Source organism: Falco punctatus (genome assembly GCF_963210335.1).
Source record: "Falco punctatus genome assembly, chromosome: 3".
Classification (NCBI taxonomy): domain Eukaryota; kingdom Metazoa; phylum Chordata; class Aves; order Falconiformes; family Falconidae; genus Falco; species Falco punctatus.
The window spans coordinates 55,316,668-55,338,572 of record NC_137582.1 but is presented as its reverse complement, the minus strand read 5'-3'; the positions used below and the strand labels follow the sequence as shown (position 1 = coordinate 55,338,572).

The window sequence follows — 21,905 nt, the reverse complement described above, 5'->3', positions numbered from 1 at the left end:
CAATGGTTTTAATTTACTTTGAGAAGTCATCATAATTTCTTGGCTATTTTTGGTTCTTTGGTGTGCCAGGGAAACTCTCTTTCACTATGACAAAGCTTCTTTTTCCACAAAAAAATGGTAGTAATAATTACCTGCTTCACAGCAGTGTGGCAAGATTCAGTTAATTACTGTTTTCAAAGTGCTTTGAGATCCTAGGATGGAAGATGCAATAGAAATGCAAAGTATTATTATTATTCAGAGTTAACAACCAAATTTCAACCATTTGCACTTATCCATCTTAACAGCATGTACTCAAGGGAAGAAAACACATAACTTGTCAGCAGACAGTCCTCTTAATGTGGGTTATAAAACCACCTTCTTGATTACCATCTGGAGTAACATTCACAAGTGAGGGATAGCAGATGTGTGCGCATGGAGAGATACATCCCACTTTCCCAATCCATTGGACACATCAGCGTTGCCATACTGTATCCATCCAGCCTGGTATTATGCCTCTGATGCCAGCCAGCTCTTGATGCTTAAGGGCAAACAAGAGCCACTCTCGCCTTTCCCTCCATCTCCTCAGGAAAAAAAGAACAACTCAAGCACAGTCCCCCTTCCTCCTTCCACTTCCCTCTTTCATAATAACAACACAGCAGCCAACTGTGCGATGCTCTACAGTGGATGAAAATGTCTTCCTGACCCCTGTGTGCAATTAGTTTCCTCCCAGGAGCATGAGATTTGATTATTTTTGCCGTTATCTTCACTTGTACAGCTACAAGTGTTATTATCTCTTCTCCATTTTTCAGATAGGGTTTTTTTTTTCCCCCTGGAAGATGAGGCCTGAACCTTCCAGAGTCCTTGTAGTGAGGTGCCCCGCAGTGCCCCGCAGGGGTGTGCTGCTGCTTGTAGGGGGGAGCAGCAGCAGCCTGTGCTCGGTTTTCACATCACGCCGCGGCCCTTGGACATCTCCAGACGCCTGTCGGGCAGGGGTGGGGATCCCTACAAGGAGGCGGAGGTGGAGGAGCTGCGTGAATGATATGCAGACGAGAAATTTGCTGAGGTTTAAATTAGAAGAAATGGGTGGTGTGACTTGATCTAATTCTGGTCAGCCTGCCACCATCCTGCCCTTTTTCAGAGGACGCGAAGGGGCAGGCACCTAAGAAGAGCTGCTCTGCAGCACTCACCCATGGAAAGCCAGCACTGAGCACACATGGTTTAGTGGAATAGTAAATGCACAGTCCTAGTGCTGTCTATATTTACCTACCTTGGGCAGGAATGAATTGAAAGCAATCCTGCTTTCTAAGTCTAAGTCAGGAACTAAGATTTTCAAACTTCAGAGGTGGAAGTGCCGGCAAGTTTAACCCAGTGCCTATGAACTGCACTGACAAAATATTAAATGAGCCACTTCCTTATCTTACTTTCAAATTGCGTTCAAAAGATTTATAGGTGGCAGAAAACAGTATTAAAGTTGATCAAACGTACACAGCCCTCCAGATCCCCAGGATGCTGCTCAGGGTAGCGGCAGGCCATTTTCCGTAAGTGAGCCTACTTTGTTGCAATGGTCTCAAAAAGCAGGAGAAATGCCCATTTTGGACTAGCAGGTCTCCTTGTACTGCTAGGCAGCTTGCTTGGTGGTGAGCTAGGGTTCAAAGGAGCATGGTGTACCTTTCACTGCCATAGTTAATCCTGTCATTAGAACATATAAACAACCTTCTCCCGCATTAGCAATGTTTACCTCATATTGCTCTAGCATTCATTTTCACTAATATGATACAAAAGTGTAATGATGTGTAAGTGTTTTTTAATGTTAAGTAAGTGAAAACAGGTGGGTAATTTACCACTGGCTCTGTATAGATTGGAGCTGGCATTTCACAAGGAAGACGCTGTCCTCTTTTTTTCTCTGTTTTTTGTATATAATTATTTTTATTTTCCCAGTGTCTACTGCTACTGTTTACAATTTATGCCACCAGGTCCAAGCCACAAGTGCTACCATTATTTTGGAGCAAGCAGAATAAAAATTTGTCTAGAAAGCTTGCAGTAAGCCACTGGATGAGTAAGTTTGATGCGGAGGCAGGTATTCTTTACTTGTATTTATGTTAACAGTAAATATTTTTCTTGTGTAAGTTACTTCGGAACTAGAGCATGCTCCTGGGGCATGATCTCTCTTTGAAGAACAAACCCTAAAACGGTGGAGACAAGCTCAGTGCTGACCAGAGTTTTCTGTGTTGTAAGACAGGGAACATGCAGGTTTCACATCAAATTTACTGGATATCCCATTTTTACTTTCACCATAAAGTACATTTGCATTCATTCCTGTAAGTACAGTAATGCCCAGAAACCCAGATGAGTGATATGACACCATGAAAAAAAATAAAATAAAATGTGGACAGAGAGAGTTTTGATCCAGCAAGCAGCCCATCCAGACATGCATGGTCCCCCACATAATGGATGGGAAGGGGCTCAGGAAGCAGTGAAGCCAATGGGCTTTGCAGGGTCGCACAGGTCAGACCCCACAGGGAGACCCACTGCTCCTGCGTCCGCTCCGCTATACCACGCAGCTTCTCGTACTCGGGATCGGGCTTAACTTCCACTGCAAGAGAGTTTTGACTCCCAAGCTAGTGTTGCAAGATTATTTCTTTTTATCTTTGTTCCTTTTTTAGAATTCCTTTCTTTGAAACATTTTGCTTAGTAGTAATTGCTGCTAAAATTTCACAGAACATTTGCAAAAGTGACAGCCTAATTCTAGAAAATGTGAAACATTTAAAAGCATTTGTATAGAATTTTGGTGCTGAAAAGCTTTGTTGGTGACGTTTTGTTCACTGAAGTTAGCTAGGTAATTTCTGCAAAGCAGAGGCCTTAGATTTGAGTACGCTCTGCTTCCATGCATTTCCTTGCTATATTTGGCATAACTGGAGGAAAAATTGTGTATCAGAGATTCTGTTTTAAGGCACTAGACAGGGATTTCAAAGACCTTAGTAACAGTGTGGAAAGTATTTGCTGGATATTAAGAAATTTGCAGTGAAAACCCTATAAAAAAAGAAGTATCTGGTAGCTTAAAACAGTTTTTCACATTTGCTTTTACACTAAATCAGGGCATTAATTAGCTCCCAGTGCAGAAAAAAAGCATGACATTTTACAGAATTTCCCTGTTTCCTACTTGAAATAGACCTAGACATTTCCAGGTGGGCTGCTGCTCCGCAGGGATCAGAGGAGTCCGTCCATGAGGGGCTTCCCAGGGAAGCCCATGTGCCCAGAGCCACCGTGTGCATATCTGCTCCAGAGAGCTTGCAAACAAAAAGGACAACAAAACCAGCAGTGTGTGAGCGTGGCCATGGCCATTCAAAGCATCCCTCCATTTGGGATGGTAGGGAAGTATGCACCGCTCCACGGGACTGGTGGGGGCCACAGGTCCCTGCCAGCTGCCGAGCCCACGCATGGAGCTGTCGGGGGGTGAGCACCGCTGCCCCCGCTCCCAGCCCAGCTAACAGCTCCATTCCACTCCCAGCCCTCTCCTTCCTTTCCTTCAGGCTTCAGCCTTTCTTCGTTATTTTCCTCCGGGGCTGCAATTTTTCCCGGTTAGCCACAGACAGTATATAAAACACATTTTACTAAAGTTCTTCCAACAAAAACTTCATTGAAACAACTTTTAAAGTTGTGAAAAAAATAACAGGAAATTCACACTTAGGCCCTTGAGGATGAAACATGACATATGTCTTCCAACACATAGGCACAATGGGGTGCACTATAAAAGTAAATAAGGATCACACCATGGTGCCTAGCTGTTGGAGGACATGCCTTTTGCCATTAAGTTATCATTTCCTTATTTTTCTGTCCAAACGCACATGTACTTTTAATTGTTGACTCCAGTGACTAAATTAATCTTCTTTCTTTCATTTTAATAAAGCAATGTGTGACCTGCCTTAAGGTTAGAGACTAAAAATTAGCACAAGCATTAACATTTAATATACCAACCAAAAAGAAGATTTACATTGCAAACGGATAGGCAGTCTAAATTTAGGCTGCTCACAAAATGAGGCTATACACAAATGTATTTCATTAATTATATATGTCTAGGAGAACTTAAATACAGCCAACATTTATGCATGCTGAGTACGTGTGCCAAAAATGTTATAGTGTTGTATGGTAAATGCAATTTTAATTTGCATGTGCAGTGTGTTTTTTCAATAAAAAGGAAAAAAAATCCCTAAAATCTGTACATGCTTTCATTCTCCATTTAAAATTTTGACAAAGCAGATCTTCACAGTAATAATCATAGGCTTCACTATTAATATCCAAGATGTATTTCATTCATTTGAAAGCTTCCCTTGCAAAATATTAGTACCCATTTAGACTATTCTCATTCTCCAAAATGATCAGCTCTTGGGATTTCTTTCAGTTTTGGGGGTACTGGTGTATTCTTAAGGCGAGGTCATTTCTCAGAATATCATAGAGAGGTAGAAACACCATTAAGTATGGCAGTTCATTGGGATGTTCTCCCACACGACAAAACAGGGCACAGTCCACCGAGAAAGTCACATTATTTATTACTGGAACACATTTGTGAATCCTGTTTTAAGAGACCCCTTTACAGACGAAAGTGTGGACCCCAGGAGCTTCAGGCTTCTGCAGGAAAGCCCGCCTTTGTGTGAGAAGAGACCTCCTTCTGGCTCCGCAGAGATTCGCTGCACCTTGCAGTTCCTGCAAACCCTAAATCCTTACAAGTCCCATATTTTCACCCAATAGTGAAACAGAAACTTAAACTTGAGCTAAACCGAGTCATTACAGGACGACTATTGCTGCTGGATTAAAAAAGGTATCTCCACATTCCTGTCTGACCATACTCACTTTCCACATGGGAAGGGGTTAGCCATTGAACCAAAGACCCAGTAATCTGCTGCTAGTGCTGGGGCACTCGCCCTGGTTGCTGGACTGGGAATAGGTGTGCTGCACATGTAACCGACCCCATCTCCATGCCTGGGTCCGATCCGCAAAGGGAGATAACGCTTCCAGTCAGCGGGATTAGAGCCCAGAAAGGAAGATAACTGACAACCTCCACTAAAAGGGAACATAAATATACCTGTGAATTGTGAAGTAAACAGCTGCTGAGTGATTAAAAGCTAAGTAAAGCTGAACCAGTTAATCAGTTTTTAAAGCTGTTTGTTGCAAGCATCCTGCAAAGTGACAGATTTTTTTCTGCTCTATAACAGAACAAAAAATGAAAGGAGCCTTTCTTCCCTCATGACAGCTTAAAAGTGCTGTGCTGTCTTTTTTTTTTCCCTCAGACTCTGAAGTGGTGTCACTTCAGGAGAATAGCAGGAGGGACGAGTGCCTGAGAGGGGCCCATCTCCTCCCCGAGCGGCACGCTGCATTGCGGGGACTCACACTGGTGAGGCTGACCTTTCGGCAAAGGAAGCTGGAAGGTTAAATACCAGTGATGAAAAAATCTCAGGGACAAACCTTTTATGGGAAAGCATAGAGTGTGCCCAAAAAGAGGGATGCCCAGGCTAGCACAGACAGACTGTGCCACATTTCAGCGATAAACACACGCTCCTGAAAGCTGCCCCTCAGGCAAGTGTATGCTACAACCAGCAGATTGCAGTCTAGCCCTGAATGGCAGTAGTAAGTACACTTCTGTATTACCCAGAAAAGTCCTAATACCTTCTCTGGTTTCTGTATTACACACAGAGGAACCAGGGCTCTCACACTGAAGTGCTATGGAGGAGAAGAAAGTTGCCCATCAGAACTGAGAAACGGTAGACACAAGCTTTACCACAGACAATCAGAGCAGCGTTTATGTAGGGAGAAACAAGGTTTCTGATCTATATCTAGCGTTCTTTCTATTACAGGCTCTTTTTACCCCTTCCTCAGAAATTATGCAAGAGGGAAAGACTTACAGACCTGGTCCTTCGACTCTCAGGTTAGTGCAAAACACTGTCGACCAAGGGATGGAAAGCTACCTTCTGTCTTTGGAGGATGGGAGCACTTCCCCACAGGAAAAGAATGATGCCACTGCTTTGTACTCAGGCCCTTGGAACAAGGCAGGGCCCATCAGATAAGGAAGGAATCCTTCCTCCCCACCCCCGCAAGAGCAGCACAGACCCAGACACCAGGGCTGAGTGGCATCTGCTTATTGTTCTGGCCAACTCCACAGAAGCTCTCATGTGGTATCTGCAGAGGAAGTGAGTGTATCTAGGAAAGTGGATAGATCTCTAAAGAAAAAGATTTTGCTGTTCTTATGTGAGGCTGTTTCTTGGGAAAGAGGTAAGCAGAGCAGCCAAAACTTCAGAAAGAATCATGGAACATGAAGGGTCCTTTCTGAAACTACTTGGAAATCAAGACACTGGGACCCAATCCTTGACATTTCTATCTTACTGCTAGCAGATGCATAGCAAGGCTTGGTTTGACAAAGGGATGAGCCTGAGATAAGGTAATGGGAAACTGTTCAAAGAATTTGAAGAGGTGTTTGGAGCTGGGCTGCCATGGCACTTTCTCTTTAAAAGCAGTTTTGATCAGAATCCTATCTGAATCAGACATCAGGGCTGATGTTTGAAAGTTTGGAATTGCACCTTTAAGTTTTGATTCAAATCAGCTCCAGGTCTGAACAAGTACACTTCAAGAATTTTCACAAAGAGAAACTGTTGAGTTTCATGTTGAATCTGCAGTGCTGCACGGCACTAACATTTATTAACTTCTCTTTCATACCATGCCTTAAACTTGGGACTCCTCTCTGATAGATTGATAAAGCTTCTACCCTTTCCTTCAAGCCGCTCCTTGAGACAAATCTCCACTTTGCTTTTACAAAAGTTAAGCAAGAACAAGTTGGGGAAATAGGTGGGAAAAGGGAATATTCAGTATATATAACTGGGACTATTACAAAGCTCCTTGCACGTATTCCTGAGAAACAAAATGCTGTATACTTGTCTCGCAGACTTTCATGCATTACTCATCTGCTTAAACAGTCTTCCTTCTACATGTTTGCATCTAGCTCAGTGACTAAGGCTTTTCTGCTGTTTTGTGACAGCTGGATGTGAGGACTGTATTAGAAGCAAGGAACGTGCACAGCATAGCAGCCTTTCAGAGATGGCTCAGGGTGGGACTGGGCTCTGGACCTCACAGTCCCCCTGAATGGAAGAGGTGAGTCCCTGAGAGGATGGAAAGAAGGATGCTCTGCCATTGCATCTTTTGGGAGTGGCATCTCTGAACTGGAGGGGCAGAATATGCTTCTGCTTCTACTCCTGCAGGTGTGGCTTGAGAAGAGCTTTACCACCATGACTGCCCACACGCTTCTCATGACTAGCTGCCTCACTGGGCTCTCCCTGCTCTCTCAGCCTTGGCCTGGTATTCATCTACGCCTGGAGAAGAGGTTTGGCCTCTGTTTTCAGCTCCTTCTCTTCTTTCTGCGGCACTGGGGTGGCTTCTTCATGCCCTTGCTGGAGCCCTGGAGCTTTAACAGCCAGATCTCTGTTGGGTGCTTCCTCAAAGGTGACTGGTCACCCCACGCCACTGGTCTCTCCTCCCCCCCCATCCCCCACCTGGCTTCACAGCTGTTCCTTAGGCAGCTTCTGTCTCTGTGCTCTGCTGCTGCTCACAGATGCCATCTCGGTACTTTATCTCTTTCTGCAGGTGGTGTCTGGTTATGAACAGCCCCTGCTGCTCATTCTTCCCCCAGAGATGGATTTTCTAGGGCACATCTCTGACCTCAAGTCCTGCTGGATATTTGGCTTTGCTCCCAAGAAGACATCCCTTCGCTGGGACTTCTTTCTAAAGAGTTATCAGTCTTTACACCAACCAACTGCTCTTATATTCTGAATCACTGACCAGCTTCCCAGAGGACACGTTGCTCTTCAGGTAGAGTGGGATGAGTACAGCAGCCCCAGCTGGTCTGGCTACATCTAAGCATGGTGAGGTAGCAGGTATGACATGGAATGGCATGGCATACATAGAAACATTATGACTGCTCTTTAAAACTGCAAAATAAATAAGAAATAAGGAAATTACATTGACTTCAATTCAATGCCCCTTTCATGAACTGGGTCTCCTGTTTTGTAACTCAGTGTACTGTTTGTCCCTATAAATATCTCAGTGATCCAGTATGAAAAAAGTGTACGTCAGAAACAGGAGGATTTTGTCTTCCTTGTAGCTCACCAAGAAAGTATGATTTACAGCAAGAGCAGCATTGTTATACATTTAAAGCAGGTAGTCCTTGTAGTCAGCAAGTTGTGATGATAAAATACGAGTGCTGCCTCCATATTCTCTACGGTACCAGCATGCAGGCTGCAGCCCCAGCCAGCCCAGGCAGCGAGGACAGCGAGCACGAGAGGCGGGAGGGAAGCAGCACAGGATTGCTGTGTCTATCCTTGGACACGGCCAGCGTTCACAACGCCTTTCGTATTGTCCCCCCCATCCCTGAGAGCTGCTTGAAGTTTTAGGTGGGAGATGTTGGGACTAATATGTCTGCAATGATAGCTCTGTGTGCTGGGTATTAATGCACTTGTTATCATAGATACCTCAGGGTTTGTTGCTACCGTAAGTGCTCTTTCAAGAGGAGTTATTGATGTTTACAGGCGTGGCTTTGCATACAGAGTTTCAGGCCATTGATGGTCTTTTCTATTAGAAGATATAAAGGATAACTTTGAACAACAACAAATCATAACACTTCCATTCCTGCTTCAGCTCCATGCTAATTGTCTACAGTGTAGTAAGAATCTCTGATAACAGCTTTTCAACTACTTAAAAATATCTGTTCTGCTTTTTGGGATCTGCTCACTGAAAATATCTGTCTTCCTGGAGACTCTTAGGAGAAACCTTATAATTTCACTATTGCCTTAATTTGTATTTGAACATCAAGCTAAGAAAGATTAAACTACGCACAGCCTATGCACAGATTGCAGCTATGGACAGATTTAAGGCTGGAAAAATAATCACTGACTCATTAAAAAGCTTAATTCAACTCCATTGAACAAGAGAACTGGGATGTGTCGTTTCTTTCAGGAGCTCCTTTCCAAGCTCCCATGCAGATAAGGCAATTTGCTCTCACACTGGAGCACAGGTGAAAATTTGTTCTTGCCTGTAGCAGCTGGATATGAGCACTGTATTACAAGGCCTGTATTGAAAGTGTTCACACAGCAGAACTCGTCTTGGAGGGAGGTTTCAGAGAGGGCTGGGCAGGCAAACTGCAGAAAACTAAAATAAAGAGAAGAACACTCAGCTAGAAATTTCTGTTTAACACTTTCTGAGTGCTGGATTACTGTAAAGGTCAGACTCTAAAGGAGGTACCTTTCCTCTGGAAAGAAGGCCTGATCTTTCAGGGCAAAGACACAGAACTGGGCAGTAGTGCGCCTGGAGGGAGCCTGGAGCAGGACAGCAGGACAAGGGAAATCTGTCCCTCCCAGCGAGCCTACTGGTGCATGGCACAGCAGTGTCTCTCTTGTCTAGCAACCATCCGATGGACTAATGCCTACAGTGGCGCTTAAAACACTGTCTCTTCAAACGCTCTCATTTCTTAGCTTGCACTCTGGACTGTTTTTATTTAGGGCTATCGAGAAAGATGAAGAAAATGCATTAAATACTTAAAACTTACTAAGTTGCAAAGGAAAATAACATTGCTAAACCACATTTTCCTTGTTTTCTCCCACCTGTGTTTGTCTTGCCTGTTTTGACTGTGGGTGTCTTTGGAGCAAGTCCCACTGCTAATCTATGTTGACATTTCCTTGTAAAAATGAACTTTCTTTTCCACTGGAACTTAGACACTTTCTTTATTACACACAGCTAGGAATATAAAAGAGAAAGCATGTTCACACAACTTTTGGTCTAGTTAGCATTACACAGGAATTTGATAGATCAAAGCAAATTCAATATTCTTCCTTCAGTTTTTTAGTCTGTTTGAGTACAGATGCTGCAATGTGAGCAGGCATCAGTGTCACACGGTGGAAACTTCAAGATGAGAGGCTGTAAAGATAAACTCTATCTTGGCAGAGAAGGTCTGAAGGAATTTTCATTCCCTCAGATATTCTAGGAAAAGTGGGATTCATCCCACCTGACTCTTAGCACTGATGTTATAGACATGCACCTCCGGCTGTGTAGGCACCTTTTGGAGTTAAAGGAAGGAAATAGGCGTTCCAACAGTACAGCTCATTGCCCCTGATTTTGGCATCTACCTTAGGAACTGTGATTTGGAATTTCTTTTCTTCTTACAAGGTGGGTCTAGACATCTAGTTCAGATGTAGATACTGAGACTGGGAAGGTCTAAAGCTGAACAGAGAAGTCTCACTTCAGCAATGTACGTACCAGCCCCTGTATAGTTTGGAAAAACATATGTAGGTTGTGGAAGGGAACGCTTTGGAAGAGAAACCATTATATCAATCTATATGTCCACTGTGGGTATGCTACATATGTAGCTGTGCAATAAGCGATACTGTTAATAAAGAGAAGGTTTATTCCTACTGACATGGAATCCATATGGTACATGAATATGATGCCAGTGAGATCCACAGGACACGAGGAAATGTGATTAACTGCTAAACACAATAACCTGGAAAAGGAGCAAAAGAGCTGCACAATCCCCTCTCCAGAATTATCTTGGCATTGTTCTAATGACCCCTCCGATATTTCACAGACCTTGATGACACCCGTGATCTCTTGTACTCTCTCTCTCTCCATGGCACGTTACGGTTGTTGGTCTTCTGCTATTATATCTGCAAGATGCTGCAAGGTGGTGAAAAACTCTTTCAGCCTGAGTGAAGCAGATGTTCTGTTGATCATTCTGGGTGAGCTGTTGATCGCAGGGGTGGGTGTTTGCTCTTGGAAAAGGCTGGACAGAATTATACTGGTGATTCCTTTGATGTTGCTAGCTCCTGATGTTCCTAGCTCCTGGAAGAGAGGACAGATACCAACAAAATATTGCCCTCAACATCCAGCATAAACGTTGTTACAGGCAGTGCTCACACCAGGAAAAAACTCAGCCTATGAACAGCAGGAAAGGGATAAATAACCATGTAATGTCTGATTGTGTCAGCTCCCAGAAGGGGAAAAAATCAGCAATGCTTGCAGAGTCTAAAGGCATGGAGCTGCCCAGTGGAGAGAAGGCTTTCTACCAACATGCTGTGGACAGGTTTGGGGACTCAATTACCAAGCACGGCAGAAGAAAGAAACTAGCCATTTGCAGCTATGCTGTTAGACTGGTGACCAATTATATCCCATCTAGATTGTATAACAGCTGAAAGATATTTCCAGTAACACTGGTAAGTCATGATATTAGGCAGAAGATGTATGACCAAGTGCAGGCAACATACAGTCTAAACCATTTTGACACGAGTGGGAAATGCACGTTGCTGAAGAGAAAACAATAAACATAAGCTGTTATCACTTGACTTTTTTAGACGATGTGCTGGGGAAAGGGGAAGGAGGTCACCTACTGCTGGGTCACTGGTAGAGCAGTGTTTAATCACAGCACACCGCCAAAATGCACTTTAGAGAGGAGGCATGGCTCAAGTCAGCATTCTAGCAGCTGATAGGGACATATTTCTCAGACAGCAGAGGCTTGAGGGTAGCAAGAAACTAGATCACTGAGTGGAGCCCTTGGAAAATATGAAAACACAGGATCCCATTGACCCTGGAGCTCCTATGGAAAGAAGCAGCAACACCACAAAGATGCTTCTGTACAGCCACTAGGATTAGAAGAACATAGATCAGCAGCCCTAGGACCATGCAAACAGAGACAAACTGAAAGGAATCATTGGGAAGAAGTCCCTCTCCATTACCATCTGAAATAATATCATTTGAGTAATGATAACTCAAAGCTGAGAGTTACCATTGGTGCAGTCAGAAGCCTGCTCTGGCACGTTCTTGGGGGAAGGAGAGTGAGGTTAGGCATTCACCTATCTGACCACCTTTTGTTCAATTTTTGGCAGGGTGTTATAAGGCAAGACCTCTGCAGGCAGGTAAATGGATCTATCCTATTCAATAGGACCTGCAAGAAGAAGTTGCAAGAGAGGAGAGTCTGAAGGAGTCTCCAGGAAATCGATGTATGCCCATGTGGCTGTAATGTTAACATAAATTGCTCCATCTCTCTTATTAGATCTCTTAAAAATCAGCTTCATTTTACAAGTGTGAACATTTTATGTAGTATTACCCAGCCAGCGATACACAGGATAGGCTAACCTAACACTAGTGTTAAAAGGATGCAAGTGTTTTTCTGACTTTCAATATACAAGTTTCCAAACTGTGGCATGCGGTAGAGATAACAGGTTATACTTTACTGGCTCTTCTCCCTTTTTTCAGCTGCTGAATTTCATTAAAAGGCATCTAAAATACATTAATTACTTCCCTAATATTCCTGTAATTGCTACTGCTTTGCCACAGGGAGGATACATGATAGGAAGTGGATGAGGAGGTGATCTTTTCAGATGGGAGAATGGGAAGGGAAGCGTTCATCAGTCAGTCCTTCTATTAAGATGTGATCCCAGATGATAAAGAAGTTTAAGGACCCCCGCTGCTTTAGCAGGTCTGTGTGTTTTCATTATTGGAGCTAGAGAATGAATTGCTGAGCTCACGGAGAGATTGCGTAGTTGCTGAGCTAGTACCTTCCTTTGAGTTTTGCATCCTTGTGGAATTGCTGATTTCAGCAGAACCACCCCTGATTTCCACTAGGATAAAGGAAGGGGGACTTTGTTGCCCCACTTTTATGGAAATTGTAGCCTAGTAACACTTTTTGGTGCTGATTTTATTTTTTCAGAAGGCGGTGACACAAAACCATTGTAGCACAGGAGGCAACAGGCTTCCTGTGGCATCAACCATCAGCCTCAAATATTCTGTCTGTCCTCACTAGCTGGTACCTCTCCACTGACTCCAGGAGGAATGACCTTGCTCCTGACTAGGTGCAGGGCTGGAAAGTAGTCACCTAGCAAAGAGCTCCACATGTGTTGCTTAGCGCTAAGGTAGCAGCTCATGCTGCCATCTCCTGACTTTCACAGCCCCGAGGGGCTGTGCAGCCTTCTTGCTCAGGGTACTGTGCTGCTGGTGGGTTGCAGAAGCTGCAGTCTTGAGATGGGTCATTTCAAATTTCCTCCTTAGCCTTGCATCTTGGAGTAGAGCTTGCATGAACCAATTCACAAAAGTTGGAGGGCTCTCTCATTGGCTCATGAATGGTGATTATTATAATGAAAATGCTTTACCTGGAGCCTATACAGAAGTGCTTTACCTGGACGGTTACGCCAATAAACCTTTATTAAACGTTAACAGGAGAAAAAATACCTGCCTATTTGGATTCTGTTCATTAAATATGCATATAAGCAAATTTCAAAAACCTTTCCCCCTTTTTCAGTACGTTTATTTCTGATAGTGATGCTGATTTCCAATGGTGATAACAATATAGCTGATTACAGCTCGTTTGCATGTGTAAAAAGTGCAATGCAGTTTTGTAGGTGTGCTTAATCTGCTCCTTTGGCTTATTTCACTGGTCTACTACATCTTAGTGCGTGGTGAGCTCCTTGGAACAGGAGCACTCTCTGTATTTACAACTGTGCTTCAGTTATTTAAAAAAGGAGTAATTAAGTAGCACAGTTGTGATGTAATAACAAATAATAAGGGCAGGCTTTGGAGGCCTTGAACCTCCAGGGCTTTCCTCTCAACCTGTGTTCAGCTCATGGTGTTAAACTGTCTGAGACTTCACCCGTTGTCATAACTCTAAGACAAAGCATTGCTATCCATAAATTAATTTACACATAACAGCTATTTGAGCTGTAATATGAGACTACCAAAACTGATTTAGAAATTTAGGCATATCTCAGAACCAAGGCAGTTTTGAAAATCCTGCCTTATTGGAGGCTTCTGCTTTCTTTGTTTATACTTCTTTCAATACTAATCTTTCTAAGCATTGTACACCCTTCTGGGAACATTATTCTTACTATGCGTGTACAGAAACCAACGTAATAGTGAGCCCTCTTCTTGTTGAGAAATACCGGGCACAACTTAGCAAGTAATAAACCTAAGGGAAATCATAATACTAGTAAGTGGATGCCCACAATCAGATAATTTAGATCCACTTGTGACCCTCAGCTGCAGCCCAGACTCAGTTTTTTATGCTGTGGCTTCAGAAGGGTCAGGGAAGTGCTCTTAGGGCACAGGACTGAGCCCAAAGGCCAGACAGCTCTTTCTGGTGGGTAAGTGTCAAGGTTTGGAAAGCAGAACAGCGACCTCAAAGAGGATCCCAGACTGCCCCTTGATTCTTACAGCTGAAAACAGGAGACCTTCTGAGGCTTTTCACTGTCACTCGTTTTAATATCTAGGTAAGTTTTGATTCACTTCCAAATCAAACAGCATAGAAATATTCTAGAAATTAATAAATGTGAGAGTGAGGGATGTTTCTTGGCAAAATACTGTGCATACCTATTGCATGGCATAAATAATACATTGTAATAATTAATAATGATAAATAATAAATAATGCAGTCGGTTGCAGCACTGGGGGTTGTGAATAGACTTACATTTATAAAAGTTGAAATTCTTAGATAAAAGGATAATGTTTCTACCAATAAGTTGTGACACTTTGCACAATTCAAATTATTTTAGCATGTAGCAAAGACATTTGGACACCCATCTTGTTTTTAAGTGCCTAACACCCAATGAGATTGGTAACAGTTACGTGCCTGCATACCTTTGAGTATCAGGTTCACATGCCAGCAAATCGATTGATCACAGTGACCCAAACTGCTCCCACAAAGCAGGAGCGGGCATAGAGTTGCACCAATAGTTGTGTGTCCCCTTAGAACAAAGGGCACAGAAAAAGCAGACTGAGGTAGCTGAAAAGCAGCCACAGAGCATCCAGAAATCTGTTGTTACATAAAACATACTTAATATTTACCCTCCTGTACTATTCATAGGTCTGTATTGCCTCTGCTCTTTCACTGAACTCATTTATGGGTCTTGCATATAGCCCCCATTCTAATAGGAAGTGGGAGAGCTGATTGACAGTCCATTGAACCAGATACTTCTTAGGGGAAAAATTGAAAAGGTTAATTATAATATCTCTTACTGCTTTAGTATTTCAGTGAGCCACAGTGTAAATATAATGTAAGCCTAGAATGGGAACCGATATTTTCCTGACACCTCCCCAAGCAGGCACTCCACATTTTATGATGCTGAAGAGTCAGAGAATTCAGATCCTGTTCTTCTGTACTGCAAAACAGGGACTTTCAAACAGAAAAATAAATTTGTTGGCTTTAACAATATATATTTTTGGTTAACTTAGCAGTTTCAAAAGTCCCTGCTTTCCCATGAATTCAAATGGGAGCTGAATTCTCCGAGTTCTGCTCTGCTGCAGACTGTCATGTTGGCAGTCTGTAAGTCATTTATTTATTATTTTTCACTGTAAGCGCAGCACCTTTTTCAGTGATTTGATTTTTTAGTCAATTATATATAGTGGTTAGAATGGCTGTTGTATTCCACTGCTATTTCATTTAAAGATACATTGCTTGAGCCTCCGTTCAGCCAAGTACTTAGGCAGGTACCCAACTCAAAGTGCAGCACCATCAACACTGAGTCATCTGTTTTAAATTGGGCACTCCAGCTGAACCAGGACCTTTATTAGGCAAGTACAGTTTTAAAGACTTCTTTGCCTTTTGTCATGAGGCATAACCCACTGTCATCAGTGGAAAGTTTTCTTGAGCGCAGACTCTGTCCCTGTATTTCCAAGGCACAGATCTCCCCAGTGATCCTGTTTTATCATGTGTTTTTATCACTCCATCCCTAATGTCTGTCACTGCACAAGAAGAAGGGAAATGAAAAAAAAAATGCAGAGGCAGGAAGGTGGCAATTTAGGGTCTGTGCATCTGTGTGACAGGCATGCTAAAGCAGAAGAAAGAAAAACATTTAGGAAGTTCTGTACAACCGCTGCTCAACTACAAGACCACCCCACTGCAGGTAAGAAATGAGAAATTTTGAGGGCTGCTGAGCACTAACTTTTCACAGTAGATCAACGCTCAAAGTTATTTAGTGCAGTTGTTTCTGTAATTCTGACACTGATAAAATTCTGTGTTCTCTGGCCCTCAAGCACCTCCCTCCCACCCGTGCAGTGATCTGGTATTAGTACGCTGAGGCTGTAATGAAAACCGTATCATCAGCTGGGCTGTGTCAAACCCTGCATTTTCGTCATCTTGTGCACGCTTCTCTCCTTGTCTGGGCATTGGTCTGTGCATCTGCAGCTTATACATGTGTTTTGAGGGGAATCAGATGGTTGCTGCTTATCACTCTGTGTGTAGGACCTCCACAGAGCTGGGAAGTTCTTTTTTCTGCATTTGTACAGTGTGAACTCCTTACTTCCATCCCAAATACAGGTTAGGATTCCAGGTGAGGAGGTAGTGGATACATGTTGTGCAGGCAAGAAGAACAAGGCACTGATGCTCCGGGCAGATTTCCATACAGGCTGAGAGCCTGGGCTGTTTGTGGACAAGGGAAGCTCAAATTTCTGTTTCTTTCCTGTGGCAGTTGACAGAGCATCTCTTGGTCTTTGACCCAAGGTCTCCTAATATCCCTTTACACAGACACAGGGTGGAGGCAGAGGGGGTGAAGAGGGAGAGGAGGGGGTAGAGAGGGATGTATGAAAGGAGGGAGGGAGGGAGGGAGGGAGGGAGGGAAGGAGGGGGGAGAGAAAGAAAAGAAAAGAGAGAAAGAGAAGGGAAAGGAAAAGGAAAAGGAAAGGAAAAAAGAGAAGAAGAAAAGAGAAGAAAAGAAAAGAAGAAAAAAAAGAAAAGAAAAGAAAAGAAAAGAAAAGAAAAGAAAAGAAAAGAAAAGAAAAGAAAAGAAAAGAAAAGAAAAGAAAAGAAAAGAAAAGAAAAGAAAAGAAAAAAGAAAAAGAGTAAGAAGAAAAAGAGAAAAGAAAAACGGAAGAGGGAAGCAAAGATTTGAGACTTAAGAGGAAGTACTAATTTCATGATACCAACAGACACCCTTAGGAAAAGCATACAAGTGAGAGGTTATTTCACATCCAACACAGAAGCAGCAAACTTCAACCTAAATACATGTTGGGAACATTTGTCTGAGTTTAATTTAATTATGTTAATCAATTAAACATGCTGAGAGAAAATGGTGGTTGGCACCAGTGTCACTGAGGGGGCTTTCCCGGGGATTAAGGTTTCTTGCTCTGGTTCTAGCCTTGAGGAGAAGTTAGTGGCTGCCCTATGGATGGAGGAGCAGCTGGTCAGACATTACATGGCCTCTAATGCAGGGCTGGCTTGTCAAAAATTGAAGAAGCCACTCCCACCCCAAACTGAAGCTCCCAGGGGGGAGATGGCAAAGCCACTTGAGAAAGCTTTGCGGGAGGCAGCTCAGCATTGATGGCAGCAGCACAACATGCCGGTAGCTTGCAGCTTGGCCGGACCCTGCCTGGCCCTGCCATCTGTGTGGATGTCTCCCAGACCCAGTCCCCACAGACTCCACGCAGCACCACACAGGCTGTCCCTACAAGCCCAGCACGGTTAATCTGCTACCTGATTCACTGCTGTGTGGATACTCAAGAGCTGACTGTAATATAATACCATCTTTAAGAAACAGGATTTTATCACTTTTTCCCTTTTTATAGTATGGGAGTGACATATTTGTTCCATTTCTCTTAGGTATAGGAGTCTTAGCCTGTTGCACTTGGGTTTCTAATTCTTTCCCCATCCCTACCTATGAATCATAGGGTTTTTCACCTTTTGTTCCACTTACGCACAACACGCAGCTGGGATACTTCTTCATTTACACTATTTTGCACATCTTGAAGACGTGCTGCCTGTGCTACCAAGCCAACACACGTATCCCACACAGATGTTAGAGCTCTTAAGACCCAAAGAGAATGTGTCTGAGAAAATTCAAGAACAGGACATGGGAAGAGACAATCTCGCTTCTCTTCATTCCTAAGGAGAATAACAGCAAGTACAGCAGCATAAAATTAAAACCAAAGCCAACATGTAGGGAAAAAAGAAAGTATCCAGCATTTGACAGATAGACAGGACTGACAAATAGACAGGACAGACATGATTATGGCATAAAAAGTGTTTGGATAAATAATATTTATTCTAACACTTCATCATCACCATATCAGCTAGACACTTTGTTGGTGGGGTGAAGAGAAAAATAAAATTTATCTTGCCATTTTTGCTTTACTAGGGAATATGTAACAGTTGGCAGTGTAATACACTTTTTATTTTCATGAGTTATGGATGTGCATGGCCATCCCTAAAAAATTGAAATAAAAACTGTATTACACCGCCAAGTCTCATATATTATATTTATACCATACCAGAGGAGGTGTCTGCAGAGCAACTATAGATATAAACTTTTATTATATCTATAGTTTCTCATGTTATTAGTATAGTTGTGAAAATAATAGGATTTACTGAAGGTTGTTATTCCCCCCAGCATCACTGATGTGGTATAAACAATATATTGACCTTTTGGATCTTTTCGAACCATTGCAATGGGTTTGAAAACATGGTCACCTGATGTGAACAGCCTGAGCTCTTGTCCCCAGCCAAAGGCAATGGGCTGATGGTACCTTTGTAAGGCAATATTCAGATTAGCCTCACGAAGTACACCCTGGTACTACTGACTGCGCCTCTCTTTTCTCCTCAGCGTGCTGGGAGTCCTAACCAAACTGCAGCCCATTAAATAAATACAGAGAGGGCATGAAGGCCCCAGGCTGCAGCAGACTGCAGCATGCTGTAGTGCTCCATCACGGTGCTTAGGTTCCTACAGGAGAACGACACAGAAATTTGCCACTGAAATTGGTGAATTGCACAGACCTTGTTAAGCAAGACCTTTGCAAGACAATTTCAGGTTTTCCAGATGGCATTCATATTTCTGGACTGATTTCTCACCTACCCCCAAGGCAAAACCCTTGCCTTGTAGGGATGCGTTGGCTGCCCCCTTTTCCTTAGCCCTCCAGAGCACAGCAGAAGAGCAGGCGGGAGCAAGCACCTGCTCAGTCCTGCCAGGGAGGTCCCGCAGCACTCAACACTGCAAGGCCACGGCAAAGGACCCTCACAGGAGGAGCCTCTGGGTACTGGGTCAGCCCTGCTGATGGGCACAATGATGCTGGGGAAAAGTATGGGGGAAGAAAGCTCTCACAGGCACTCACTGTAACGCGGGTGCGCTCCGCTGTCCTGCGCACACAGTGGAAAAGCAGCCTCGCTCCGATGCAAGGGAAATGGGCTCATTGACAAGTTGCATTTGCTTCCTGTAGGTGCACAAAGGAACCCGCTCGAGCCTTCTGAGCTCAGAGGCACAGGAGAAGCCAGGAGCACCTGTTTACTGATGGGAAAAGCCATTAGAAATGGGTCTGGGAAAACAGCGTATTTATAGCCTCGCACAGCACCATATGGTGCATGGTAGCAGAAATCTTCACGTGAGAGATGAGCAAATGCAAATTTCAGCTTAGGTTTGATTTTTTTATTATTATTCTTTTAGCAATCATGTTATTTGATTTGCTGTCCTTGTCTCTGAGTGCTCAGGCTGACTTGGTTGTATCTTGCCCCTTGCTTTCTGGAGAAGGCTGTAGGGGCATACAGCTTTAATTGTTTAAATAAGCCTATATCCACTGGAGGAAGCGGAGGGGGAAGTATGGAAGAAAGGATATGCCTGGGGATGACAGGCTGAGAAGCTGAAGTCAAAAGGACACGTAGCTCAGGCCCTTAGGACTGGAAAAGCAGCCCTTAGAAATTTGAGGTCAGTTAAGCCAGAGGCAAAACTGATTTCTTTTTAATCAAGCTTAATTGTTTATATTAACACATGCATTTGTGCACAGTGAGCCAGCTCACCTTTTTAGCAGATCTTTAAAGAAAAAAATTTAAAATATTTTGGGTTATTTTGGCAAGGATATCTCTAGGCCTAAGTCTGTAAATGACATTTGGGTTTATAGGGGACTGATGTAGTCCTTCGAAAATGCAGCTGTACCTTGCTATTAATGCACATCCAGCTCAACCCAGAAGATTCTTAATTTCCTACCCTCTTGCCATTCCCCTGTTCATTTTAAAACCAGTGTAGCTCAACTGCAGTGCTTTTCTATAACACCTGCAAGTTCGATCTTCTCAGAAGTGATCATGAGGCAAGGATTGTACCAGCCCCGGCTCCTGGCTGGCACAACTCTGTGCCACTAGGCTGCAAGTATTCAACAACAACTTCAAGTACAAAATCTTCTAAAATAGCAGTCTGAGTAGTCTTACATCAATCTTTCCCACCTTTCTTTGCACCTCGGCTCATGGGATACCAGATGGAGAATGAACTTGTATCTCCTGGTGGGACTGTACCTCTGGGTCAGGACCAAAGTGTCTGAGGAGGTCTCTACAGTGGTGTCTGCAATGGTCCAGGGCTTCCTTGGTAAGCAAATAGCATCCTCCAAAATCTGGGGCTATCTATCCACCATCACACCACACACCTGCCACAAGCCACATGGCAAAATGCAAAGGGCGTGCTTTTGTTAATGTGTTAAAGTAACTGATGGTTCACCAAGAGGCCTATGTAACAATTGTAGTTTTGCTGATTTATTAAGTGCCAATAGTGTTTTAATACTGTTTGTGTTTCAGAAATAAAGATAGTCACTGCCCTGAAGGCTTACAGTCTGAAAGACAGATTCACACAATACACAACTCCCTATGGATACTCAGAAGAAAGATTTTTTCTTTTTTAAGGAGCTATTCTGATTTAATTTGCTTCTTTAATGTGATATTGGAGCAGTGTGGGGTTGAGTGTCAGCCAGCTGAAAAAACTCCTCTGCTGAGCTACAAAGACTCATATACAAGAGGAGTATTGGCATATGGAGGGAGGGGGCATGCAGCCCCAGTCGGACTTGATCGGAGTTTCAGGACATGAATTCCTGGTGATTTGCTCCTTGATCAACAACCTCCATCAACCTTCTGTTTACCGGGAACTCCCACCTGTCAGCCCGAGCCAGGGAAGTTAAGCCACAGGGAATTCCCTACAGTAAGGCTTGGTGTTAAAGGACGTGCCAGCGAGGTGATGGGAATTTCTGCCTGTTCCACAGTGGGGTCATTGAAGCAGGCAGCGTATGCGGTACGAGGAGGCAGAAGGGCTTAAGCTTTTATAGGCCCCTCATGTACAGTGAATTTGGCACCCACCTAGAGTTTGTTTCGCTCCATGGTCGGGATCACCAAGATGGATGCAGTTGATAGAAAAGGGCTGACGTTCACCCAGCCTCTGGAGCCCAGAGAGTTCTCACGCACTGCCAGAGAGCAGCATCCCAGGAAGCAAAAGGGCAGGGCAGGAGTGGCACCTCCAGGAGTTCCTAGATCCAGGCATCCACACCTGGGTCTGCATCTGAATGCATGCACAGACGTGTGAGCCTTTGTCAGCCTAAAATGGCCTGGAGAGTCAGGATTTTAAGGGGCTGGCAGCAACTTCTGTGGCATCTTGCAAGGTCAGTGCCAATAAAAGACAAAATCAGGCGGGCATCCCTCCGGTGTCTCGGGAGGCTGACAAGCTGCTTTCTGCAGAGCACACATGGCTTCCTCCACCACAGCGGCCAGAAGGGCTCTGCTGCTTGTTTCCCACGATTCCACCCAGTGCCCCGCACCCCCCCACGGCATGAGAGACATTAGTCCTTGTTCTTTCACTTAAAGCAGTGCCAAAATCAATTTTGAAAAATTATCTCAAAGTTACTTTCAACTCGATCTGGGTGTTTCTTTACTGCTAGAATATCACCCCATACACTGGAATCGTTATTACATCACACTAATCTAATTTAAATGCATTTTTACTGTACTTGGTTTAATGAATGTGGAATGTGTCACTATGAAATTGCACCATTAATTTGATAAATAGGACTTGAAGGTATAATTTTTTCCAGCATTGCAGACTAATGAAGCTAAAATACATATATAATAAGAAGTGTAAATAATAAATTATTCTTAGGAGCAAAAAAATTAATTAGAT

At 43.5% G+C, this 21,905-nt stretch overlaps 1 long non-coding RNA gene across 4 annotated transcripts in view; it reads left to right on the top strand.

Moving 5' to 3' along the window:
* LOC308061061 overlaps positions 1-16,859 on the top strand; it is an 88,557-nt gene extending 71,698 nt beyond the window's left edge. The window contains exons 2-4 of one of the 4 annotated variants that reach the window (XR_013927078.1): positions 5,829-5,899; positions 7,004-7,116; positions 7,606-16,859. This is a non-coding gene — a long non-coding RNA (uncharacterized lncRNA). Of the gene's footprint in view, positions 1-5,828; positions 5,900-7,003 lie in introns of all 4 variants that reach the window. The other 3 variants (XR_013927076.1, XR_013927079.1, XR_013927077.1) reach the window with 3 other exon arrangements.
* Positions 16,860-21,905: the final 5,046 nt, after the last annotated feature.